Genomic DNA, 22,425 nt, shown 5'->3' on the forward strand with positions numbered 1-22,425 from the left:
AAACTGTTATATTCATCTATATTATATACATTTAATATAGTGGATTAGCTTCCCAATTCGCAACTGTCTAACTGGTTTGAGTTCAAGGTAGGGAAACATCTCCATTTATCCACCTCCTCACTACAATTCTTTCTCAACTCTTGGTTTCCTGTTGTAATGTTTCTCCATTTATAGTGGTTAAAAGCATAGGCATTGGGATCAGATGCACCTGAAACACACACACACACACACACACACACACACAGAGCACACACACACACCACACACACATACACACACACGGCGGGGGGCAGACAGATTTATTATGACTCCTGTGATTATGGAGGCTGAGAAGTCCCATGATCTGTTGTCTGCAAACTGGAGACCGAGGAGAGCTGGTGGTATAACTCAGCTTCAGTCTGGAGGCCTGAGAAACAGGGGAGCCTGTGGTAAAAATAGGACAGGCTGAGGGCAGAAGAGAATGGGATGAGATGTTGAGCTCATGCAATAAAGCAGAAAATAAGAAGCAAATATCTCCTTCAGCTGTCCTTTGTTTTATTTAAGTCCTTAATAGATGATACCTACCAACAATGGGGAGGGCTATTGGTTTTACTCAGGCCACCAATTCAACAAATACCTTCTAGAGACACCCTCACGGACACACCCTGAAATAATGTTTATCTGGGTATTACATGGCCCAGTCAAATTGACAGATAGTTAAAATTAACCATCACAACCATTACTCTCAAAAGACTCTTCCTGTGTCCAAGTGTTCTTATTGTTCAATTCCCACCTATGGCGAGTTAATGGGTGCAGCACACCAACATGGCACATGTATACATATGTAACAAATCTGCACGTTGTGCACATGTACCCTAGGACTTAAAGTATAATAAAAAAAATATATATATATATATATATATATAAATCTCAAAAGGCTTTGTCACTATATTTCATTGGCAGCTGTCACCTACTATGTGCTGGCCTCTGTGTTAAGTACTTTTGTCCCTAATCTTTCCTGTAATTCTAAAAGCATGGTATTATGATCCCTAGAACATACTAGGAAATTATGGTTCAGAAGATTCACACACCTTGCTTAAGTCTGCATAGCTAGTAAGACTTAAAAAAACATCGAAGTTGAAGCCCATGCTCTTTGCATTCTACCATGATTGCTCAGTTCAGTATATTTTTATTCCCTGAATAGAGACGACAAAACATGGGCATTTCTTTTGAAGAATTAACACATTGATTTCATACTGGTACTTAAAGGTATTCCTGGAGTGAATTTGCTAAAGGAATAGGGAGGGTATATAGAAAATCTAGAAATAAATACAAATTAAGTCCACTTCATGTTATGGCCTAGAAATTACACTGGTATATGTGCTTAATATTTAAACATACAGAACACAGATCTATCTGCCAGATATATAGAAACCTTAATATTTCTTCTTAGGGAAAGAAAAGAAAATAATTTATCTAGCTTCTATCCTATTATTGATGTGCTATGTTATATTGTATTAGGCAATTTATCTAATATCAAATAAACAGTTGACCCAATGAAGAGCCTTTTAAATTTTTAACTCCCGATCAGTTTTGTTTTTATTTTTTTCCCTTAAGATAATCCTATGCCCAAAGTTTCCATGTACTAAAATATGTCAAAATTATATTCCAGGGACACTATTTTTTGAATCATAAAGTATAAGTTATATCTTACAACGTCATCATTTCACATTGTTGTATTAGTTTTGAACATAAATTTCAGATGCACAGAAACATTTATATAGTATTTAAATATCAAACAGGCCACATATTTTTGTACTGGCTATATGCTCAGGGCAGAAAAATTAACATGTCTTGTCTGTGGTTATAGGATATTTTTTTCCCTAGAGGGTACATGAATTAATAAATTCTTCTCCCACTTTTCAGAACTGCAACTAAATAAGCAGTTGTTGGGCTTGAGGATTGGCTAATCTGTGTAATACTCCTCTGCCCCTCAGGAAGCTATCAGTTGCCTATTCTTGCGTAGATAGAACTAAGGTTTTTTCTTAGTTTATATAAATATCAGAAATATACCTTAGAAAAATATAATAAAACCTGTATATATAAATTATATCATCAAATATTATTTCTAATTTTTATTTTTCTGTTACCTAAATTACACATGCATTCAATACTAGTCTATAGAGAATGTTTGTGGAATAAATTCAGAGTGAGAGCTAGAATATGCATCCCTGATGTGCATATTCCAATGTGTTAGACTAATATCTATGATATCCATTCTTAACCTTTAAATTTTGAACTTCATTGATATATTGCTTTTGGAATCTTGAAAATAATTTTTATTTCTCACTTTTTGTTAAAATTTGCTGTGATTATTATGTTATTGCTTGGTATCAACTAAAAAAGAATGTAATTGAAAAAAAGCCTAGTGTTCTTATTAATATCTGTATGGGTTCATACTATGTCTAGTGGAATTCATTTCATTGATTTATATCTTTTTTATACCTTACTTTACCTGCCTTTTTTTACTATTACTAAACAATCCAAACAAATTTATATACTTTGCACTTAATTTTATAATTCTTTTTCCCATTTTTGCTGGCCATAGCAGTATAGGGGCAGATGAGAATGGGGGCATTCTGGGAGTACTAACATTCTGGATTAAGACCATCAGTATTCTATCAAAAATATTTGAGAAATTACACTTCCATGTGAGGGTTTTCAAGGATTTGGGGGAGACACAGAGGTACTGCTATGAAGAGAAGGTAATTTCCACAAAGGTCCTTAAAACTGGTGTTTTATTTAAATAGGAATCTTTACATATTTAGGATAATGTGTTTACATTTGGAAGTTCTTTGCTTTTGATATTAATGTTTCAGTTTTGGTACCTTTTCCCTACAAAAAAATAGAAAAGGATTGCTGCATTTTATGTTTGGTTTCTTTTGGGATTTAGAAATACTCTACACTGCAAACTGAAATCCCCAAATGTTACTGATCAAGTTCAGCACTGTCTGAGTAAGGAAGGCTGTGAGGCAGTTGGGTGAAGTACATGGGTGAATGATTATTTCTTTTTTTTTTTTCCTAGACCACAAGGTGTAGAAGCAGGACATTCTGCTTTTTCTCTTGTTGTCTGGGACAACCTGGGGGCCCAGGCCTCTCAAAGTGAGCACTCCAGCAGACCAGTAAGAGAAAACCAGTGAGGGGAATGTCATACAGTGAGCTGTGTCTCTTTAGTTTCTGCTTATTGTCCCACTTGATCTAGTACACACAGTAGTATTTTTACAAAACTCAGAACCAACAAAATTGGCAGGAAAGGGCATTGGAAGCTTAGCTCACCCCTCATGATTCCTGTCTCCCAAATTGAAGTCAAGGTTAAAATAACACAGTGGTGAACATCATATCATCCAAAGCTGTCTGTACAAGGTGGAAATGTTCTCATAAGCAGTTTTGCAGACAAGAAAAATACTGGCTTGTGTAAATTGCTAGCTCAGCCCTTTTGTGACATGATTACAAAATAAGGACTCTGATTTTATTTCTTATGTCTTTTATACCAAGTGAATGTGGGAGTGAAAAACGTCTTACAGAATCTGCCTCAGGGATCAGGAGCCTTGCCCTGAGTTCTCTGTTTCTAGGATAAGAATAGGGAAAAAACCCTACACATGCTCAATTTTAACTTTAGTGTCAAGGCTAACTCTTAGTTCCTGCCATCTTTTATCTCTTTTTGTCGTTGTTGTTATCTTACCATTTTTTGCTAAACCCCTTTTGCTTTGAACTCTTCTTGTCTTCTCTCTCTTTTTGAATTGTATACATTAAGGTGTACAACATGAAATTTTGCTATACGTACACTAGTGAAATGAACACTGTAGTCAAGCAAATTATTCCACTCATCGCCTTCCATAGTTACCTTTGTGTATACATGTGTGGTAACAGCTCCTAAAATAAACTCTCCTAGCAATTTTTCTATATACAATAAATTGTTATCAACGATTGTCCTCATGCTGTACATTAGCTCTTTAGATTTATGTATCCTACATAGCTGCAAATGTATACTCTTTGACCTCCTTCCCTCCCTGTCCCTAGCCAGATTTACATATGTTATTTTAAAAGACAGGCTTTACTTTTATAAGACTGAACAGTATTCCACTATACTCATTTATTTGTCTATTCATCCACTGAGGAACTCTTAGTTTGATTCCATACTTTGGCTATTGTGAATAATGCTGCGATAAACATGGAAATGCAGATATTTCTAGAAGGTTCTGATTTAATTTCTTTTGGGAATATACCCAGTAGTGAGATTGGTGGGCACAAATAAATAAAAAGGTATGTTTGTAGATTGATAGAATGAGACAGGAAAATGGCGTGAACCCGGGAGGCGGAGCTTGCAGTGAGCCGAGATAGCGCCACTACACTCCGGCCTGGGCAAAAGAGCGAGATTCTGTCTCAAAAAAAAAAAAAAAATGTCCATACTACCAAAGCAAACACACATTCAGCACAATTCCTATCAAAATTCCAATCATATTTTTCACAGAAATAGAAAAAAGAATCCTAAAATTCGCACTAAATCAAAAAAGCCCTTGAATAGCCAAAACAATCTTGAGAGAGAAAAATGAAGTTGGAGGCATCATACATCTTGATTTCAAATTATATTTTTACTGAAACACCAGGGGTTTGGCCTAGCTCCTGCTGCTCACCCCACAAAAAGCCAATCACAGAGACAATGGTTATTGCCAAGGAAGAAGACTGTAACTGGGTGCTGCAGCTAAGGAGATAGGAGATCAGCCTCAAATCCATCTCCCTGACTGACTAAACTTAGGGGTTTCTTTCTTTCTTTCTTTTTTTTTCTGAGATAGAGTCTTGCTCTGTTGCCCAGGCTGGAGTGCAGTGGTGTGATCTTGGCTCACTGCAACCTCTCCCTCCTGGATTCAAGCAGTTCTCTTGCCTCAGCCTCCCAAGTAGCTGGGATCACAGGCACGCACCACCATGCCTGGCTAATTTTTGTATTCTTGGTAGATAATAAAATATCTAGATTTCTCAAAGCTCTGGAGGCTGGGAAGTCCAGGATGATGTGCCAGCTGATTTGGTGTCTACTGAGGGCCTGTCCCACTGATGTAATCTACTTGAGGAATCCTTGCATGGTGGAAAAGGGCGAAGGGCAAAAGGCAATGAACACTGTGTCCTCACATGGTGGAGGAGATGGAAAGACTAGGTAGATTTCTGAAACCTCTTATGTAAAGGCACCAATCTCATTCCTGAGGGAGTACTGATGCCCTAATCACCTGCTAAAGGCCCTCCCTCTTAACACCATCACCTTGGGGTCTAAGTTCCAACATACGAGTTTTGGAAGGACACACAGATTCAAACCATAGCATTCTACCCTTGGCCTCCCAAAAGTTATGTCCTTATATACAAAATACATTCATTTCTATCTCCATAGCTCCAAAAGTTTTAACTTTTTTTTTAGCACCAATTCAAAAGTCTAGAATCCAGAGTCTCTTCTAAATATCATCTAAATCAGATATATGTAAGTGCCAAAGATGTGTTTCACCTTGAGGAAATTGCTCTTTTACTGTAAATCTGTGAAATCAAATAAGTTATGTATATCCAAAATGCAATGGCTGGACAGGCACAGGACAGACATTTCTATTTCAAAAGAGAAGAGTACAAAAGAAAAAAGAGGTAATAGGTCCTAAGTAAGTCTAAAACCCAACAGGGCAAACAATATTAATCTTGAGGCTTGAGAAATAATTTTTGAGTCCATGTCCCGCTTTCCAGACACACTTCAGTGGGGGTTGGGTCACCAAGGCTTCAGGCAGCCCCACTTCCTTGGCTTTGCTGGGTGCAGCCCGTATGGCAGTTCTGAGGGATTGGAGTCTTGTGCCTGCAGCTCTCCAAGGGTGGCATGCTGGTAGCTCTATAGTTCTGAGGTTGCAGGGGTAGTCCTGCTCCATGGCTATAATAGATATTGTTTTAGTGAGGGCTCTCTGTGGTGGCTTCACCCTTGTGGCAGTTCTCTCTGTGGATCTTGAGGATCTCTGGTGTATCCTTAGAAATTTAAGTGTGAGTAGCCATGCCTTCACAGGTTGTGCACATTGTGTGTCTGCACAGTTAGCATCACATGGACACTGCCAAGGTTTACTGCTTGTGACCTCTGGAAGAGTGGCTGGAGCTGTACCTGGGCCTGCTGGAGCCACATGTGGGACAGCTGAGGAGTCTGTGCCAGAATTCAGAGAGCAGAGACTTGAGGCAGTGTAGGACAGCAAGTGCTGAGGTCTTGCTGGTGTCCAAGGCCCCTGTTTTGCTATAGTTCTGCCTCTCAGGTCTTGACACTGTCAGCCAGTGATGATTATAGAAGCCTCAATAATCTCCAAAATGCTTCTGGGATCATTCCTCTATTGTCTTGCTGAAGAGCATCTGCCTTCATTCTGTCCATACTGATCTCCTTACAAAACGTTCACTCGGCATACCCTTGGTGTTCTCTCCTGAATGTGCCTTTTCATTCGTCACAGACTGACTAGGCTAAAAAATTTCCAGTCTCTGAGTTCTCTTTGCCTTTTGACTATACATTTTGTTGTGAATTCATTTCTCTCTTTTTGCATTTTATTATAAGAAGCCAAGATAAGCAATGGCACACCCTCAAAATTTCGCTTAGAGATTTCTTCTGCCAAATATCCTAGGTAGCTGCTCACAAGCTCTGCCTTCCACAAAGCCCGAGGACATGGATAATATTCAGCTAAGTTCTCTGCCACTTTATCATAAGGATGGCTTTTCCTCCAGTTTCCAATACAATATTCCTCATTTTAACTTAAGACCTCATCAGAATGCCCTTTACTGTTTGTATTTCTACCAACATTATAATCATGGCTATTTAAGTAATTTCTAAGAAGATTGGGGCCCTTTATACAGCCTCAATCTCTTCTTCTGAGCCCTCACCGGAATAACCCTTTTCTATCCACCCCATTACTCAGTTCTAAAGTCACTTACACCTTTTTAGATATTTGTTACAGAAGCACCCCACTTCTTGGTACTAATTTAGGTATTTAGTCCATTCCTGCTGCTATAATGAAATACCAGAGAATAATTAATTTACAAATAATATAAATGTAAGTCTCACAGTTCTAAAGGCTGGGAAGTCTAAGATCAGGGTCTGGCAGATTTGGTCTCTAGTAAAAGCCCACATGCTGCGTCTTCACATGGCAAAGGATAGAATGGCAAATGGGATGAACCTACTCTCTCAAGCTTTTTTATAAAGGACTATAAGACTATTGAGATTATAGTATTATGAGGGACTATAATTCTATTTATGAGGGTGATATGGTTTGTATCTGTGTCTGATTACAAATCTCCTGTCGAATTGTAATTCCCAATGTTGGAGGTGGGGCCTGGTGGGAGGTGAGTGGATCATAAGAGTGAATACTTCATGAATGGTTTAGAACCATCCCTTTGATGCTGTTCTTGTGATAGAGTTCTCAGAAAATCTGGTTGTTTAGAAGTGTGTAGCATTTTCCCTTTCTCTTTCTTCCTCCTTCACCAGCCCTGTGAAGATGCCTACTCAAGCTTTTTCCTTCTGCCATGAGTAGGAGTTTCCTGAGGCCTCCCAAGCCATGCTTCCTGTACAGCCTGTGGAACCATGAGCCAATTAAACTTCTTGTCTTTATAAGTTATCCAGTCTCAGGCATTTCTTTATAGTAATGTGAGAATGAACTAATATAGAAAATCAGTACCAAGAGTGGGACATTGCTATAAAAACAGCTGAAAATGTGGAAGCAGCTTTGGAACTGGATAACCAGCAGAGGTTGGAACAGTTTGGAGAGCCCAGAAGACAAGAATGTAGGGAAAATCTGGAACTTCCTGGAGACTTGTTAAATTGTTATGATCAAAATGCTGGTAGTTTAAGTTACAGTGTATATATTTTGGAGTGAAACATTTAAACCAAAGCAGTTGGCAATAATCATTTGATATCACACCAAAAGCTCAGGCTACGAAAGCAAAAATAAACAAGCAGGACTGCATCAAACTAAGAAGCTTCTGCATAGTAAAGGAAATAATCAACAAAATAAAAAGAGAGCCTACACATTGGGAGAAAATACTTGCAAACCATGTATCTGATAATGTGTTTAATATTCCAAATATGTAAGAAACATGACCAAAAACCCCCAACAAATAATCTTATTGAAAAATGGGTGAAGGACCTGAATAGACTTTATTTTTTAAAAAAGAAAACATAAAAACAGCCAACAGGTTATGAAAGGTTCTCAGCTTCACTAATTATCAGAGAAATACAAATCAAAATTACAATGAGATATCACCCTATGTCTGTTAGGATGGCTATTATCAAAAACACAAGAGATAACAAATGTTGGTGAGGGCATAGAGAAAAAGAAACTATTGCACACTGTTGGTGGAAATGTAAATTAGTATAGCTATTATGAAAAACAGTATGAAGGTTCTTAAAAACATTAAAAATAGAACTACCATAGGAACTGTTTTAAATATCGGAACTTATAAGTTTGTCTTTTTGAGTGATTGGGAAAATCCTTTGCCTAAATTTTTAACTGATCCACAGGAAAACTTTCTTAATTAAAAAAACGTCTGTTTCTTTTCTTCTATGTACTAGTAATTCTTTGCATAGATTCTGTGCTGAATCTTTTTTGATTATTACTCACTTGAAAAGACATGAGATCTTCCCATGTGAAAAATTTACAGGAGGCGTGGTGTGTGTGCATGTGTGTGTGTGGTGTGTGTGGGGTGTGTGTGTGTGGTGTGCATTTGTATATGCATGTGTGTGTCTGATTCAGGTGAAATGGGAATCTCCCTATTCCTGGGTCATGCATTTGAGTTAAGCCATCTTTTTCTGTGCTTTAGCTGACCAAGAAGGGCACTATGGGGTCTTCACTTGCTCTCCTCCTCACAGCCTGTGCAATATCTTGTTTAGATATTTCTTTCTTTCTTTCCTTTTCTTTTTTTTTTCTTTTTTTTGAGACAGTCTCACTTTGTTGCCTAGGCTGGAGTGCAGTAGTGTGATCTCGGCTCACTGCAACCTCTGCCTCCCAGGTTCAGGTGATTCTCCTGCCCCATCCTCTGGTGTAGCTGGGATAACAGGTGCATACCACCATGCCCAGCTAATTTTTGTATTTTTAGTAGAGAGGGGGTTTCACTGTGTTGGCCAGGCTTGTCTCGAACTCCTGATCTCAGGTGATCTGCCCGCCTCGGCCTCCCAAAGTGCTGGGATTATAGGCATGAACCACCGCACCCGGCCAGTTGAGAACATTTTCTGATCCAGGTCCTATCCACATGTTATCCACTGGCTAATGTTGTTGTAATTATTGTTATTACATAGTTACGTTTTTGCATTATAACAGATAATGATTTTTAAAATGTACTGATTATAAGTGTCACTTGGAACAGCATGAGATTAAAATCCTGAGGCTGTCATTTTGTATCAGCCCTCCATTATCATTTTGTGTTGGTCTGTCATTTTAGGTCCTCAAATAATTAGTAATAGCATTTTCCTGAGTAAAAGTGTCCAACTATAATAGAAGTTTCTACTTTTAGGTATCATAAAGACCAATGACTTTTTAAAAAGATAACTCTTAGTTTCCTGTGTGGAAATCTGAAACTTCTGTAGCTAACAAACAGCAGAAAGTGAATGCTGTTATAAATTAAAATTATTTTCTCAAATCATATGCACACGTATTAACCAGTCAATGAGATCAGAAGAACTTGTGGTGAAACGTAAAAATTCCTAGGCTCTTCTCTCCTAACCCTTGACCCATTGTTCAGGGAAAATCTTTTTTGAATTATTGCTCTGCTTCTGATATTCCTGAGTAACTAATATGGTTACATCTCTAGTTTTTGCTTTACCAATTTAAAAAATTATCTTTTAATTGCTTATCATAAAATGTCACTTTTATTGTAGCTGTTATTTTCAGGCATTATTCTGAGAGTCTAAATGCAGAGGTTGGGGGAAAAGCTAGATTGGAGTATGGTCAAGAGAGAGTGCAGGGAAAGGAGTCCAAGATAATGAATCCAATCAGTTTTGAGGAGTTTTTCTCTAAGGGGATTGGAAAAACAGGGTGTAGTTGACTGAAGTAGGATATATGGTCAAGAAAAGATTTTGTTTTCATTTGTTTTGTTAGGGTGTAAGAACTTATGTGTGTACATCAATGGGATCCAGGAAAGAAAGAAAAATGATTATGCAGAAGGGAGAAGGGGGAATTCAGAGTAATGTCCTTCTTGAAAAGAGGCTGAGTGGGCTCTAGTGAAGTAATGGAGAGACTGGCTCAGGCAGTGCAGCAGCTACCCAAAGCATCAGGAGAAAAATAGGAGTGTTTGGGAGTAGTTCACTTACATCTCTTGTTCTCCTCCTACTCTTCTTATTTTATTTTTATTTATTATTTTATTTATTATTATTATTTTTGAGACGGAGTTTGGCTCTTTTTGCCCAGGATAGAGTGCAATGGCGTGATCTCAGCTTACTGCAACCTCCACCTCCTGGGCTTAAGTGATTCTCCTGCCTCAGCCTCCCAAGTAGCTGGGATTACAGGCCCACGCCACCATGCCTGGCCAATTTTTTTTTTTTTTGTATTTTTATTACAGACGAGGTTTCATCATGTTGGCCATGCTGATATTGAACTCCTGACCTCAGGTGATCTACCTGCCTCGGCCTCCCAAAGTGCTGGGATTACAGGCGTGAGGCACTGCACCGGGCCCTTATTTTATTTTTATTGTAATTATTTTCTTCTGTTGGTTGCATTTTAAACTTTAAATAATACATTTATCATTCCCAACAGCAGTCTCCAATTTTTTCCCTCTACTTCTCACTTTACCTTCATGTTATCAAGCTGGTAATTTTGATATTTTATCCTGAAGCCATCACTAAGTTTACCATGGGTTGGATAGAGATTGAAATGAAAAGTTCTAAACAATATACATAGTATACATTATTTTAACTAATATTGCCGCCTCGCTACAATATAGACAGGTAATTATTTTTAGAGAAAAACAATCATTCAGATATTTTCCTTTATTACCACCCAAGTTTGGTTCACTGCCTGGATCTCAAGTCATCTTTCCTTTCCTCATATTCTTATAGTATTATAGATTCAAAAAAAATTTCCTATAGCAGGTATATTATATAAACATGTCTGAAAATATCTTGGTTTTAAATCTGCTTAATAGTTTTACAGTACTTGAAATTCTAATTTTGAAATATGTTTTCCCTTGAGAAACTTCAAGACATTATTTCATTACCTTTGAGTATCTAGTGTTGTTGATGAAATATCTGAAAATAAGAGCTTAAACATATCAAGTGGTTAATTTGTGCCAGAAATTATTAGCACCAAAGCTATATTTATATTTATATTTGTACCTACATCATATCTATATGTATGTCATCATTGAATTCTTACAACAGCTCTATGCAGTAATATTGTTATACCCATTCTACAAAAAGGAAACTTGGGCACTGATAGGTTAAGTAACATACCCAAGATCACAAAGCTACTAAGTGGCCATGTCAGGATTCAAATTAGAATGTCTGGATTAAAAAACTGGACACTTAGTCACTGGTGGTCTACAGCCTCTGATATCAATTCAGTCTTAATTTTTCTGTAAGTAGCTTCTATTCCCCCATCGGGTCATTTTGATTTGAAAACTCATGGCCTGCTCAGATCTGTGGAATTCTCTATTACCATAATCATCATCATCATCCATCATCATTTCCCTTCTGTTAGCTTTCTATTGCTATGTAAAAAATTACCAAATATCTGATGAGTTGAAGCAATGCCCATTTATTACCTTACAGTTCCTTAGGTCAGAAGTTCAGGTGGGTTCCAGTGGGTTCTACAATTAGGGCCTCACAAAGCTGAAATCACAATTTAGTTAGTAGGGCTATGCCTTTCTGGGGGCTGTAGGGGAGAATCTGTTTCCTTGCTCTTTCAAGTTGTTGGCAGAATTCAGTTCCTTGTGACTGCAGAACCGAGGTCCTTGTTTCTTCGATGGCTATCATCCAGGTACCACTCTCAGTTTCTAAGAGCTACCTGTGTTCCTTGGCACACTGCCATATTCCATCTTAAAAGCCAGAGATGACAGGTTGAATCCCCTTAATGCTTAAAATCTCTCACTTCCTTTTCAGTTATTAGCCAGAGAAGATCCCTTGCTTTTAAAAGGTTTGTACTATTAGATTGAGCTCACCTAGACAATATCCTTTTTGATTAACTTGAAGTTAACTGATTACATCTGCAAAATCCCTTTTGCCAAGGAATGTAATATAGTCACGGGAGTAAAATCTCATCATATCTCATCATATTCACAGTCTTGGGGTAAAATCTGGAATTCTGCCTGATGCATCCACTCCCCTTTCATTTTTCTTTGTTCCCTTCTACTCTCACATGTTGGATTTCTTAGAAGATTCTCCTGTTTTGTTTATTCTTTCTTTCATATTTTCTCTTTCTGCATTTTTTAAATATTTTAGGAACTTTCTTCTACTCTATTTTGTAATTCAGTTTTATTCTTTTTTGGAGAATTTTTTTCTAAGAGCTTTTTCTTGTTTATGTTTAAATAAATATTCTGTTATTATTTTACTATTTTATGATATATTCTTAAAATCACTGATTATATAACTAAAGCTTTTTTTTCTTTTTTTTATTGTACTTTAAATTCTAGGGTACACGTGCACAATGTGCAGGTTTGTTACATAGGTATACATGTGCCATGTTGGTTTGCTGCACCCATTAACTCATCATTTACATTAGGTATTTCTCTTAATGCTATCCCTCTCCTTGTCTAAAGATTTTTAAAGGCTGTTTTCTGTTCTTGGAGTCATATTTTTTTCCAATGATCACTTTTACTATGTTTATTTTAAATTTTAACTTTGATGCTTCTAATATTATATATAGTGATTCTTAATTATCTGTACATATTTAAGACACTTATTATGAAAGTGTGATTTCCTTTGACTCTTTTTATGTAGATCTGTTTCCTTGGGCAATTGAGAACTTGAAGCAAGGTGTGGGATGGAATGGGGCATATTGACTGATAGGTCTGGAGGAATAGATAGATAGTTGTCTGGTAAACTGTGGGTCACACAAATAAAATAATGACTATTTGGAGAGTGCTTACTTTAGTGTCATACTTTGGCTCTCTCCAAACATATTATTTCATAATCTTAGCGCATTTTATCAAGTGTCATAGCTGGGGAAATGTCTGCCTGTTTTTGCTTTGGTTCTGGAGAAGAAATTAAGTTACTAACTGGTAAATTTATTGTATGTAAAGATTTTTAATGAATCGTCTTGTTTTCAGTCTAATTTTTCACTTTAGCCCTTTGTTCTACCAGTTGACTTTGAGCCCAAATCCTCCTTGGGCAGTTTTCAAGAGAATATGTTCAGCCAACTCAGCAATATTTTTATGACATATTCCGGCCTTTGGTTTTGTTGTATTCCTGCTCTTTCATCTGAAAATCTACCTGCATATACCTTCATCTTTGAAACATTTGCTGAAATTTATTGCATTCTCTGATACACCTCTCATTCTTTTCTCTGGTATGAATTAATTAATTACTTTATTTATTGAGACAGAGTCTCACTCTGTCGCCCAGGCTAGAGTGCAGTGGTGCGATCTCGGCTCACTGCAAACTCTGCCTCCCAGGTTCAAGAGATTCTCCTGCCTCAGCCTCCTGAATATCTGGGATTACAGGCTCCCACCATCACTCCGGGCTAATCTTTTGTATTTTTAGCGGAGACGGGGTTTCATCATGTTGGCCAGGCTGGTCTAGAACTCCTGACCTCAGGTGATCCACACACCTCGGCCTCCCAAAATGTTGGGATTACAGGCACAAGCCACTGCGTCTGGACTGAAATTATTTATTTTGTATTTCAAAATCCATCAAGAGTGGTTGAGGCAGGTAGGAACAATAAAGGGCAAATACGTTTCCCTCTTGCCATCAAATATTCAAAGTGAGAGTATGCGTTTTTTGTTAACACATAGATGTGTTGGTTAATAATCTTTTGAGTTTGCTGATTTCAGCATAGTGATTAAGAACACAGACTTTGGCCTTGAAAAGGCCTAGTTTAGAACCAGCTATACGGTTTAATAGCTGTACTCCCTTTAACTGAATACTTTACCAAGGTTACCTTGAGAGTACAACTGTTGAAACTACTAATTGAGTTAACATAGGACTGAAATTAAGCATAGAGTATATCTCATGCCAAGGGCTTAAGGAAAACTAATTACTATTTTTCTTAGATAATAACAAAACATTGATAGAGAAATAATTGTGTGATCAAAGTAACATGGAGTATTTGGTTTATATTGTTAGTATGGTCATTATCATTATCAATATCAAATGTTGATTGACGCCTCCTAAGCCATGGGCAATGAAATAGAAAGCTATACTGATTTTAAATGTTTCTAAATAAACATAATTAAAAATAGTTATTGCATGTAACATGTAGCCTCCCGAGTAGCTGGGATTACAGGCATGCGCCACCACGCCTAGCTAATTTTTGTATTTTTAGTAGAGACGGGGTTTCACCATGTTGGTTTCGAACTCCTGACCTCAATAGATCCGCCTGCCTCGGATTATTTTTTATTCTACTAGGGATAAGACTTTTCTTTGAGGACACATTCCCGATTTTTATAATCCCAGGTATAGTAAGATGTTTTATTAACAGAAATCATTATTTCAGTCAGATATTCTGAGGTTCTTTGTTCTTTTCCTGTGGGTAAACAAATATTATTCTTATTTATATGGTCTTTTTAAAGGGAATACCGCTTAATATAATATACCTGAAACATAAAGTTAGCTTGAAGTTTACAATTATCTTTTAGCATATATCTATAATCTGTAATATATTCTAAAATATATTATTTTAATATACATATATGTCTATGTATACGTGCACACACACACAACCTAGGCAAAGGGGCTTGTTATTCACCATATATCTGCTTCCCTGTTCAGGCAAAATTAATTCTAGTTAATGGGATGCTAGATGATTATTAGCTTTGAGAGTAGGACAACCTTGCTACTTTGAAGTCTTAATTCGTGTATCACTAAGTGCTTGCAGACAACTCTCGGACTACATATATCAAATTAACAAAAATAGAAATACAAACTAAATGTGTTCTGTTTAGAAAAAGCAGAATGTGTAGGTACAGAACAGCCAATTCATCTTTTGAATTTCATTTGCGCTATTCAAAACATGCTAGGTTATCATCTCAATTTACAGGACCTCTTAACTTTATTATGACATATCATGTCCATACTGGCATTGGAAATACTTCATGGTTAATATTACTGACTTTTAGAATTTTCAGTTTTCATCTGGAAAGTATGAATATTTTTACACAACTTATCAATGGCCATACATAAAATATTATATTAATTTACAAGTTGGAAATCTTACAGTTTTCTTCTTACTTTATCACTTTGGTATTTGTAATATTTGACTTTTTTTTTTTAGAAATATCTGTTTTGAACCAACTTTGGTTCTTTGTTTACTTTGTCTAAATCATTTCTATTGCTAGATCTTCTTAAGCTCAGTAATTTTATTCTCATTCTATATCCCATTTTTGGGAAATCTTATCCACAACATTCATTTACCACTAAAAAGCATGAATACCTTCCACCTCTGTCTATCCTGCCCAAATCCATTTTCTAAACTAGATTTTTAAATATGAACCCCCTACTACGTCAGAGCACATGCACTTCAAGCCCTCAATACAATTACCCTGATTGGCACAAGCACAGAGCAAAGCCCACAGGTGAGAATGTGGTGGTGGGGGTATTCGTTTTCCTGGAGGCACTTGGGCAAGGATTCCTCCATTCCTGGCCCCCAAACCAGCCAGCTATGAGGGGCTGGACTTCTACTTTGCTCAGCTATTTTACTGGATAAGTTTGCCTCAATATCCTGGGGGTATTAAGATTTACCATGTCACAAACCAAGCTTATTTATGAAAAATTTTTAAAGCATATTATTTATTGTTGCCTTTGCAAGTGTCTGAAATGTCCACCTTCCCTTCCTGTCTGCATAACCTGTCCTTCAAGGCTCACCTCAAATATGACTTCCTCAGTGAAATTTTCTGGAGAGAATTAGGGTCTCCATGCTCCCATATCCCCTTCATCTCTAGAAAACACCTCTATTAAAACACCCATCACATTAGAAGTCAACTATTTTTTACGTTTCTTTATCCAACTAGATTGAGGTTATTCAAGGTTGGGGCTGAGATACTTATTTCTGGCACCTAGCTCAGTGCCTGGCTTAATAGATACTTAATACAAGTTTGATGAATGGATGGATGAATGGGTGGAAAGATGAATGACAAAATATGTCCCTTTTTAAAAATAATTGCTTTGAATATACTATTAGTCTTGTTCTCATTGTAATGCCAACAGTTTAAAGAGATTTCAATGACATGACTTTGCTGACCCTGGAAATAAATTTCTATATTGTATAACTTTAACACAAAGAGCTAAAAAAGGCTTAAGTTGTGCATTACACTATTTTACATTTCTAAGATTTGAGGAGTGCAAGGAGAGCTTAATGGAAATTCAAATTGGGTTTGAAGGACATCTCAGTAGTTACTTGTAAATGCAAACATTCTGTGTATCTTCTTCTAGCTCACTAAGGAAAAAAATAAAGACAACAACACTGGGGAAAAATAGATCCTGCATTTTAAATCACAACAAACAAAACTAATAAACAGAAAACTACAGAGACCTGTCAGCTGAAAGGAAGATACAGCATTCATTTTATAAACAATTCACTACTGTGTCAACAGTCTGACAGAAAAAGAAAGTGAACAATATTTTTCAAGAAATATCTGTTTTGTTGAATAAATCTTGAGCAATATATTGTGTGAGCTGTATTGATTGGAAGTAAGGGCCATGAAAATAAGAGACCATATGTCCAACATTAAAAAATTTTTTTGTTGAGATACATTTCATTTGAAACTTGAAAATGTATTAAGTTCTTTTCTACAATAGAACATTTGAATAGATGTTTTCTATTCAAAATTAAAAGATTCTTTTCTTTGTAATGATGAAAAAAAGACATGGTGCTGGAAATAGTAAGATGCATGTAATTTTATTTATATTAACAGCATGATTGTGGTTCTAAGTAAAGGAAGTCATGAATCTGAAAACAGATTAGGATTATTGACAGGTAGGGAGGCCAACTGATGTGATTACCCACCCAATTTATTTAAAATGCTTTTGAATTATGAAGGTGATCAGATTAAAAATTTTAATGTAATGGGATTCTTGTCACAGTTTGCATTATCCCAAAAGCAAATCCTTAGATTCATATTAGGAACAGATTACTTGGGGGTTGATCCCAGAATGCTGGAGTGAAGGAGTAGGGAGAATGAGACAGGATGGATGAAAAGCTAATAAAAATGCATTATTGAGCAAAATGGGTTAATGAGCAGATTGTTACTCTAGGCAGTAACAGTCCTGCTGTGGATCTATTGGGAAACTATGTAGAAGGAATCTCAGAATTGTCCCACTAAAGAATGTGAGTCTGGGGCATCTATCCATTCACTGAGACCCATCTCTGACTGACTGAAGTTGCTTCTAATGTTTATCTGCTATACTTATGGACTGTGCCTTTGGAGTAAGATGCCCTAGGAGCTAGGGCAGGGAAGTCTACAGTATGTCCAAGAACTGTCTGTCACAGCTATAGATTAAGGTAGAGCTGCTCTAGGGAACCCCTTGGATACCTGCTAGGTGTGGAGTACCAATAATGTCTAATGCACGTGTATGTGTGCATTTAATGTATATTTTTTCCAGCTACTACTTTAAATATTAAAATGTATGTTTTTATAACTTAAATTGCTCCAAGGGATAGGGATGAACTGAAGAAAATAACCCAATATTAAAGAATATGTAAAATTTAAAGCAAATCTGAAAAAGTGATTGATAGAGAAGGAGCACCATCATCTGACAAACACCGCCACTTTAAGTTACAGCTCCCTTTCTAGCCTCATGCATTTCAAGGAAATTACTTCTCTTCTAACTACAAGCAGCCAGAAAGAGCAGACAGTAGAACACAGATAAGACAGCTTCGGCACAGAAGGAGGTTGGGGGAAAGTCTCTTGGGTAACTGCCAAACTTCACCCTCATATAATGGGCCCCAGTAAAACAGTGGGCCTTAATAAGCACATTCCTTTCCCTTCAGGTGCACTAACATAGGAAAACTAAAAGCAGGCTGCAGAAGGATGTATGGGAACAGACACACAACTCTCCCTTCCAGATAAGCACAACAAAGAGACACAGAAGCAGTCCAAGCCTCTGATAAACATTCCCACCCTGAATCCTTAAGAACTCTTAGTCTATATGAGAGTGTGGCTCTGACCTAACTCGTCCAGCCACCCCTCTCAGGTTTGTTTAAAATAAGCTTGTCCCTGTTGACTGAAAAGCCATCCTTCGCGTTTCTCTCCTCTTTCTTTACTTCTTACAGTCATAATGCACTAGTAATGAAATAAATACATATAGTAAGGATGTTCTATCATCTACTATTGTTGCTGTTACTATTGTTGTTAACAGCTGGAGATATTTGTCTTTAATGTAATTGTGAAGATATCATTCCAATAAAGATCTCCTCTTGTCATTTTTTAAGACTGTTTATTTTGAGCTAATAAAATGGAAAAAAGCTTGTGACATTTAAAGGAGTATCTTTGCTACTCCATTCTTTTGTTATGGATAGAGCAGAGCTTGTTTTGGGAATTGGAAGTCACTAACTTCTTTTTCTTTCCTTTCCTTTTCAATACTAAGCAATGTCTTAAATTTTCTACAAATGTCAGCCAACATTTAACTCATAATAATTATGAAAATTTTCAAGAAATATCTATTTCATCTTGAATAAATCTCAAGCAAGACATATGTGAGCAGAAGGTGCTTACCATGGTTCAAGCACCATTTTAAGGAAAATATCTATATTAACATATTTAACCTTAATTAAAACTCTGAGGTAAGGATAATTATTTTCTTTATTATGTACATAATGAAGCTGAGGCATAGTGAGGATAAATAGCTTCCAAAAGTGATAGAGAGTAAGTATGTGAACTAGGTATCAGATTCAGCAGTCCAAATCTAGTGTCTGTGCTTGCAACAAAGCTGCAATGGAAGCTTTGCAAGTTTTGCAATAGCATTGCAAGAGGTAATGTCAGGATTTAAATCAGAGTGTGACTTAAGCCTGGATAGGTCTGATTCAAAAGCCTATGTTTTAATGGTTATTCAGCATCATGTTGCTTCAAATTCCTTATTTCACTCCTCCACCTTTTGTCCAACAGTACATTTTTTCCAAGTGCATGTAGTGTCAAGTTTCTTCTCTCCATCTGTCTACTTGAAAGCATTCAGTCATTCCCTATTAGTTAAAGGATTAGGCTTATGTAGTTCCTTTTTTACTTGCCAGCTTCACATTATTGCCAATCTTTGAATGCCATATTTCAGTTATATTGATTTTTTTTTGCAATTACTCATTTCATACTTTTACCTTCATGATTTGCACATGATGATATACTCTCTGTTTAGAATGCCCTTTTCTTACTTTTTCATTTAGTTTTACTCCATTTTTCTTAAAAGCATTAACTAAGATATAACCTTCTGATGAACATCATTTATCATCTGAGTGAGGACATGTTTAAAGTGAATTAAGACTATTAAAAATATATCAGGACAACAAGTGTAAACAAGGACTATTCAGGGCAACTGGGACTCATGGACATTACACTGATGAAGGTTTTCCTATCTTCCAATTTGAGTAAGGTACTCTTTTCTGTTGCTGTATTATTATAAATGATACGTGATTTAAGTGACCTACTAAAATTAATGCCTTTTGGATGTTCATTGCAATAGAATATAAAATTGTTGAAGATGAGGGCTTTTTTTGTTCCTGTTTGTATCACTTCCCAAGTTTAACTCATTGTAACACTCTACAATAATTTGTTTAATGAATGAACTCAACATGCCTTTTCAATAAGCTAACTATAGCAGGAGAGGGCAGGTTTATGGGACCATGGTTTAGTATGTAAGGGTGGTAGTACTTGGTACTGAAACAACTTATATAAAAGGGATGGCCAAATTAGTGGAGGTTAATTTATTGGCAAGGCTAAGAATTAGGGTTTGGTCTCAGGAGGAAGATTATCTGGTTTGAGATATGGTTTTATACTTGTATTACAACTGGATTAATGGGAAGAACTTACTGAGGTTACAGTGATGAGCAAAGGGAAGAATAAGACGAACATGCAGTCCAGAAATTTTGGCTGGTGTCTGAGCTAGTATTAGATCCTTCTTTTCTTTTATTTTATTATTATACTTTAAGTTTTATGGTACATGTGCACAATGTGCAGGTTTGTTACATATGTATACTTGTGCCATGTTGGTGTGCTGCACCCATTAACTCGTTAACCCCCCCCGCTACACCGACCCCACAACAGTCCCCAGAGTGTGATGTTCCCCTTCCTGTGTCTGTGTGTTCTCATTGTTCAATTCCACCTATGAGTGAGAACATGCGGTGTTTGGTTTTTTGTCCTTGTGATAGTTTACTGAGAATGATGATTTCCAGTTTCATCCATGTCCCTACAAAGGACATGAACTCATCATTTTTTATGGCTGCATAGTATTCCATGGTGTATATGTGCCACATTTTCTTAATCCAGTCTATCATTGTTGGACATTGGGCTTGATTCCAAGTCTTTGCTATTGTGAATAGTGCCGCAATAAACATACGTGTGCATGTGTCTTTATAGCAGCATGATTTAAAGTCCTTTGGGTATATACCCAGTAATGGGATGGCTGGGTCAGATAGTATTTCTAGTTCTAGATCCCTGAGGAATCGTCACGCTGACTTCCACAATGGTTGAACTAGTTTACAGTCCCACCAACACTGTAAAAGTGTTCCTATTTCTCCACATCCTTTCCAGCACCTGTTGTTTCCTGACTTTTTAATGATGGCCATTCGAACTGGTGTCAGATGATATCTCACTGTGGTTTTGATTTGCATTTCTCCGATGGCCAGTGATGATGAGCATTTTTTCATGTGTCTTTTGGCTGCATAAATGTCATCTTTTGAGAAGTGTCTGTTTATATCCGTCACCCACTTTTTGATGGGGTTGTTTGTTTTTTTCTTGTAAATTTGTTTGAGTTTATTGTAGATTCTGGACATTAGCCCTTTGTCAGATGAGTAGGTTGCAAAAATTTTCTCCCATTTTGTAGGTTGCCTGTTCACTCTGATGGTAGTTTCTTTTGCTGTGCAGAAGCTCTTTAGTTTAATTAGATCCCATTTGTAATTTTGGCTTTTGTTGCCATTACTTTTGGTGTTTCAGACATGAAGTCCTTGCCTATGTCTATGTCCTGAATGGTATTGCCTAGGTTTTCTTCTAGGGTTTTTACGGTTTTAGGTCTACCCTGTAAGTCTTTAATCCCTCTTGAATTAATTTTTGTATAAGGTGTAAGGAAGGGATCCAGTTTCAGCTTTCTACATGTGGCTACCCATTTTTCCCAGCACCATTTATTAAATAGGAAATCATTTCTCCATTGCTTGTTTTTGTCAGGTTTGTCAAAGATCAGATAGTTGTAGATATGCGGCATTATTTCTGAGGGCCCTGTACTGCTCCATTGATCTATATCTCTGTTTTGGTACCAGTACCATGCTGTTTTGTTTACTGTAGACTTGTAGTATAGTTTGAAGTCAGGTAGCGTGATGCCTCCAGCTTTGTTATTTTGGTTTAGGATTGACTTGGTGATGCGGGCTCTTTTTTGGTTCCATATGAACTTTAAAGTAGTTTTTTCCAATTCTGTGAAGAAGTCATTGGTAGCTTGATGGGGATGGCATTGAATCTATAAATTACCTTGGGCAGTATGGCCATTTTCACGATATTGATTTTTCCAGCCCATGAGCATGGAATGTTCTTCCATTTGTTTGTATCCTCTTTTATTTCATTGAGCAGTGGTTTGTAGTTCTCCTTGAAGAGGTCCTTCACATCCCTTGTAAATTGGATTCCTAAGTATTTTATTCTCTTTGAAGCAATTGTGAATGGGAGTTCACTCATGATTTGGCTCTCTGTTTGTCTGTTATTGGTGTATAAGAATGCTTGTGATTTTTGTACATTGATTTTGTATCCTGAAACTTTGCTGAAGTTGCTTATCAGCTTAAGGAGATTTTGGGCTGAGATGATGGGGTTTTCTATGTATACAATCATGTCATCTGCAAACAGGGACAATGTGACTTCCTCTTTTCCTAATTGAATACCCTTTATTTCCTCCTCCTGCCTAATTGCCCTGGCCAAACTTCCAGCAGTATGTTGAATAGGAGTGGTGAGAGAGGGCATCCCTGTCTTGTGCCCGTTTTCAAAGGGAATGCTTCCAGGTTTGTCCATTCAGTATGATATTGGCTGTGGGTTTGTCATAGAGAGCTCTTATTATTTTGAGATACGTCCCATCAA

The 22,425-nt window shown here is 36.9% G+C and overlaps 1 long non-coding RNA gene across 1 annotated transcript in view; it reads right to left on the bottom strand.

Annotated features, from left to right (window-relative positions):
- Positions 1-285: 285 nt before the first annotated feature.
- Positions 286-22,425, bottom strand: part of LOC129486556 (uncharacterized) — a 66,864-nt gene continuing 44,724 nt past the window's right edge. The window contains exon 3 of the long non-coding RNA XR_008659019.1: positions 286-423. This is a non-coding gene — a long non-coding RNA (uncharacterized lncRNA). The remainder of the gene's footprint in view (positions 424-22,425) is intronic.

The sequence above is a fragment of the Symphalangus syndactylus genome, chromosome 7 (genome assembly GCF_028878055.3).
Source record: "Symphalangus syndactylus isolate Jambi chromosome 7, NHGRI_mSymSyn1-v2.1_pri, whole genome shotgun sequence".
Taxonomy (NCBI): Eukaryota; Metazoa; Chordata; class Mammalia; order Primates; family Hylobatidae; genus Symphalangus; species Symphalangus syndactylus.